Source organism: Belonocnema kinseyi, chromosome 1 (genome assembly GCF_010883055.1).
Source record: "Belonocnema kinseyi isolate 2016_QV_RU_SX_M_011 chromosome 1, B_treatae_v1, whole genome shotgun sequence".
NCBI lineage: Eukaryota > Metazoa > Arthropoda > Insecta > Hymenoptera > Cynipidae > Belonocnema > Belonocnema kinseyi.
The window spans coordinates 141,982,394-141,987,629 of NC_046657.1; the positions used below are offsets into that span (position 1 = coordinate 141,982,394).

At 30.2% G+C, this 5,236-nt stretch overlaps 1 long non-coding RNA gene across 1 annotated transcript in view; it reads right to left on the minus strand.

The window, feature by feature from the left end:
- LOC117172272 overlaps nt 1–4,959 on the minus strand; it is a 23,236-nt gene extending 18,277 nt beyond the window's left edge. Inside the window, exon 1 of the long non-coding RNA XR_004467003.1 lies at nt 4,846–4,959. This is a non-coding gene — a long non-coding RNA (uncharacterized LOC117172272). The remainder of the gene's footprint in view (nt 1–4,845) is intronic.
- Nucleotides 4,960–5,236: the final 277 nt, after the last annotated feature.

Sequence of the window (5,236 nt, forward strand, 5' to 3'; positions counted from 1 at the left end):
TACAAAACAAACTAGACCCAAGCTGGAAAGGCCCAGGTGTCATTACAGAAATCACTACAAATAATAACCTAGTAATCAAATTTGAAGGAAAAAACATTCGAATCCACAGTGATCAAGTAATGCCCTATTTTGTTGCAGAACAGCGATGATTATCCTCTTAGTCCTCGGATTATCCCTTATAACGGCACAGGCAAACTACACTATACAAAAACTTCAAGGAAATATTTATATGGAAGAACTGAACAAAGTTCATCTTTTTCATGAAGAATGGAGATTAGTAATCGGGATAAACTTAACAACTATCGAGCAAAGATTGGTGGACTTGCGAACTTTGTTGGAGATATTTCCAAAACTCTCTTCGGTACCCTTTCTGATTCCGACCTCAACCAGATAAACTCAGAATTCGATAAAATATACACCGACAATAAAAATATAGCCACAATATTAACTAATCATATTAAAATCATCAAACTCATATTGGACACATCCTCAACAGATTATAAACTATTACACGATAAACTTGGAGAAGAATCCGAATCTGCTAGAAAACTAAGTTTCGCAGTAAATTCAAACACCAAGGATAACTTTGTTAACGCCAAGTTAATTTTAGCCACCCTTCTAATAAACGAAATGAAAGAAGATGCTGATACTGCTATTAATGCCATCAATGAAGGGAAGCACGGAATTGTACACCCTCAGATACTCACACCGAAAATTATGAAAGAAACAATAAAAGAATTCAACACATAATCGAAATCAACTCCATCAATGTAGCAATAATCCATGGGCTATTTACCTATATAATCGATATCCCAGTCCTCGAAAAAGAAGAAGGATCTTTGGAAAGAATAGTTCCAATACCAACGAAATTCAATAAAATATTCCTCTCCCTAATCCCAGACCATGATTTTATAATTACTTATAAAGCCAGTTACGTACCGACAGATCAGAAAACAATTGACAGAAGTAAAAATATTGGCGAATATTTGATTTTGAAGAGAAACCAACCCAACTTGCGTATATCCGATTCTAAAACATGTGAAGCCAGCCTACTACGTAGATACGCAGAACTTAAGTGTACACAGTCCCCTTTTTTACTGCATAAAGAAACATTTGTACGAGTGAAAAAGGGCTATATTATAATACCAACAACCAAAGTTAGCTTAGACATTGCTTGCGAAACAACAATTGAGACAATTCAAATAAAAGTCACTACTTTAATTTCCGGAAGTAATTGTCAACTGTATAATAATGAAGATAAGTTAGACTTACCTAGAAACTTGGAAATGTCAAAAACAGCTATTGTTAATATTACCTATGACTTACAAAACAATCAACAAGATTTAGATAGCTTAAAAACAACTAAACATTGAGGAACTTAGAAACGCGCACCTTAGTTTAGATGACGCACAAAATATGCTTGAGCGGATATCTACTCATAGAAGACTTAAAACATGAAAGGAAACAAGCCTCGAATGGCTACATTATTTAGGTTACACAGTGATAGTCTTAGCGATTATTTACTTTTTGAACCAATGCGGATTATTCCGTTACATTACTGAATGTATACCGAGAAAAATATGTTTGCTTTGCATAAAGAATAGAGTAGAGAATCGACACCATGTTGTAACTTATACTCCAGAAGCGCAGCCCCTCTCTGAAAATCCTCGTAGAATTCTTATAAAAGGAAGGAAAGTAGTAATATAATTTCGAGGACGAAATTCAGTCTAGAGACGGGGGTGTTACGAAAGGGACTATGGACCTTCACCATTACGAAAGTGAAACTTTTAACCTTCGCCCACTAGATTCCTAGACTATATATATATATGTAACCGCTACGCCCAAAAGTCAGTCTGTCACACATTATTATTGTACCTACATCGATTGTAACCAAAAGTTTGGAATAAAGAACGGTTGAATTGAGGTCATCAATTCAACCTTATTTTTAAAAAGTCTTAATTGCTTTACGAAGCGTAACAAATGAGTTGCTGATTTAAATTCTAGGTGTATTCGATTCCGATGCAATTCTTGAAAAAAAATCTATTTTTAAATTGAATTCACACTGTATGCTTGTTTTATGAATTGATTCTTCACCTTATAAATCAAATAAGGTAAACCTACCAATACTGGGACAACCTAAAATATATGTCCAATACTAGGACAATGATAAATATCGTTGAGTATATTTTATATTTCAACATAAATCATAAACGTAAAAATTGCCTTATATGTTTGCCCTGAAAAATTATCCATTTGGTAAAAAATAATCAAAAATACTCCATAAAATCTGTGAATGAACTGTCAATAATAATTAGTAAGTATGCATTAAAATTTAATATTATATATTAATATTAAATATTATAAATATCAATATTATCGATTTACTTTTTTAAATAAATTAAGTAAATTAACTTTTCTTATGAAAATTTATATTTTCGAGTTAAAAATATAACTGCTTTGAAGAAAACTCATATTTTTTACTTGAAAATTCAACAGTTTTATTAAAATTTAGTTTCTTTCTTGACTGAACAATCCTTATTGGGGCTTTAATAGTTCGATTGAAAATTTTTTTTTAAATTAATTCAACTACTTTCAATTTGTAATTAAAATTTTGTTTGGTTGAAATATCAACCATTATATTTTTTTATCGGAATTCACCTTTTTCGTTGACCTATTACTTCCATTTTATAACAATTTTTTTAATTTTAGAGTACAAAAGACTACTTTTCTACCAAAAAAGATGAATTCTTATCAAAAAATATAATAGTTGATATTTCAACCAACAATCCTTTAATTATAAATTAAAAGCAATTGAATTTATTAAACAAACGAATTGTCACCCAAACCTTTTAAATTGTAACCAAAAAAGATAAATTTTCTACCAAAAGACATGATTTTTTAATCAAATAAGATTTTTTATTAAAAAAAGCAAAATATCTAAACCCAATTGTTGAATTTTCTACCATAATAATATAATATTTTTAACCAAACAGTTGCATTTTTGCTCAAGAAAGATGAAATTTATAATTAAAATGATAAATTTTCGAACCAAAAAGACGACTTTAACAAGATATTTGAAATATTCCAAAAAGATTTTTCAATCTACAGAATTTTTAAACAAATAATAAAATCTCTAACAAAAAAAATTGAAATTGTTTCTATACTTTTTTCAATTGATGTATTTAAATGAATTCTAAATCCAAATTTACTACCAAACAGTTGAATTTGCAAGTAAATCGGTAATATTATTCTATAACATTAAATTTTAAGATATACTTACTATATTTATTGAAAAATTACTTACCTAAGTAGTTGACAAAGTTTGAGGTTAGAATTGGAGGTTTCAATAAACAGAATTAATCAGAAAGTGTCCCAGGGGTATCTTTCCGTTTTTTCAATCTTTTCCGAAACTAGCCTGCGCGCGTGTTTTTGTCAGTTTCTATCAGATTTTATCGGAAAAGTAAATTATGTAATATTGTTTAATACAACTTTATATGCAATTATTATTTAATTGTAAATAAACATGTAAAAATTACAATATATTGCAGGATTAGAAAGTAAACAAAATTTCATTTACGAAATTGAAGAATGTTATTAATTACATATTACATAATTTTTTCAAAATTATAACTGTTTAATAATTCTGATAATAAGTTAGTGAACAATTTCAAGATAAAAGTCATTATTTCTTAAACCTTGATTAAACAATTATCTTGTTTTATCAAATTATCAATTTTTTAATAATAATTTTCAAAAACAAAATAAATAATATTATTATTAATAATGATTATTATCAATAATTTGTGATACCATCTGACAGCAATAAACGGGAGATTTTTGATATGATCTGACAGAATTGTATTGGGAAAAATTATCGGAAAAAAACTGATAAATTCGGATGCAGATTTCGGAAAGCTTCGGATAAAATCTGAAAAGAATATTTTTCCGACTGTTTCAGAATCAATCAGAAATTTCCTTTCAGAGTCTTTGCAGGATTCATATTAATTAAATATAAAATTAATAAAATATTTTGTTGTTCTAATCGATCAAAGAATGTCTTAACCACTTATTATAACGATTTTTGTACCAAAAATTCCAATTCATCATTTTGGTATTATGTTTATGTGGGTTAACTTTTCCTAACTGTCCCAGTAATGATCAGTTTACTTCAACAGAGTTCTAATAAAAAAAAAAAATGTTATGTTTGTTTTTACCTACATTTTTTTAGAACGTGACACCAAATCCAACCTTATCTAGCTTGAGCTAGATAAGCTTTTTAATGGGCCTTTCTGTTAGCGAATGTATTTATCACTAACTGAAAGACCAATGAAAGAGCTTCTCTTTGATGGCTGTCGACACGGTCTGAGAAGAGTGGCACCCGACACATGCAAGTTGTCGGAATGACGGGTCAAATACGTCGCATCAAATATTTACTCAAGTTGAATTCACTGAATCGTTTAATCACCTACTACATTTATTAATTCAAGCACAAAAATTAGAAAATCTAATTAGCATTTACTCTTTATTTCAAATAAAATTATATTTATCTTTCAATTGCCTTTAAATAAAAAATTTGATAAATTTTGACTATTTTTTTTAAACAATTATTTTGTTACTAATTTTTAAGTGAATCGAGTTTCATTTTTCTTTTAAGAGCCACTTACAGAATGTTGCGTAATTCACCAGCCCGCGAGCGAAATACTCGTCTACCATCAAAGATGAAAAGATACGTAAGTGATTTTGCGATTTAGGGCTATTTTTTATAAGAAAATAACCCTGAATCGTAAGATCACTTATGTATTTTTTTACCTTGGATGGCAGTAGTAATGGAGGTAAATAGCCTACTGAGTTAGTTTCCTCGGTGGTCTTTCAAAAAAGACGCTGGTTCCTCCGGAATGGTCAATATGGTAGCTGGCATCAGTAGCAGACACTGCACGGAGCGACGGACGAACTACACACACATGACGACTGCGCTAAGTCTGGCAAAGGTACTGAGAATCCGGTCGTTAACCCGATTCTGAGACTTTCGTGATTCGTCCCAACTCGGGTGTTGGCCGGCTAACCGCATTCCCTCTACGCCCGCAGCTCCGCACCAAATGTGTGGAAAGGCCCTTCTCCCAAAATAATTTATTCTTTTTTAGTAAGGTAAACCGACCATTACTGGCACAGTTACGAAAAGCTAACATTATTAACTTTATAGTTAATTAATATAAATGGATATTGTTGAAATATCAGA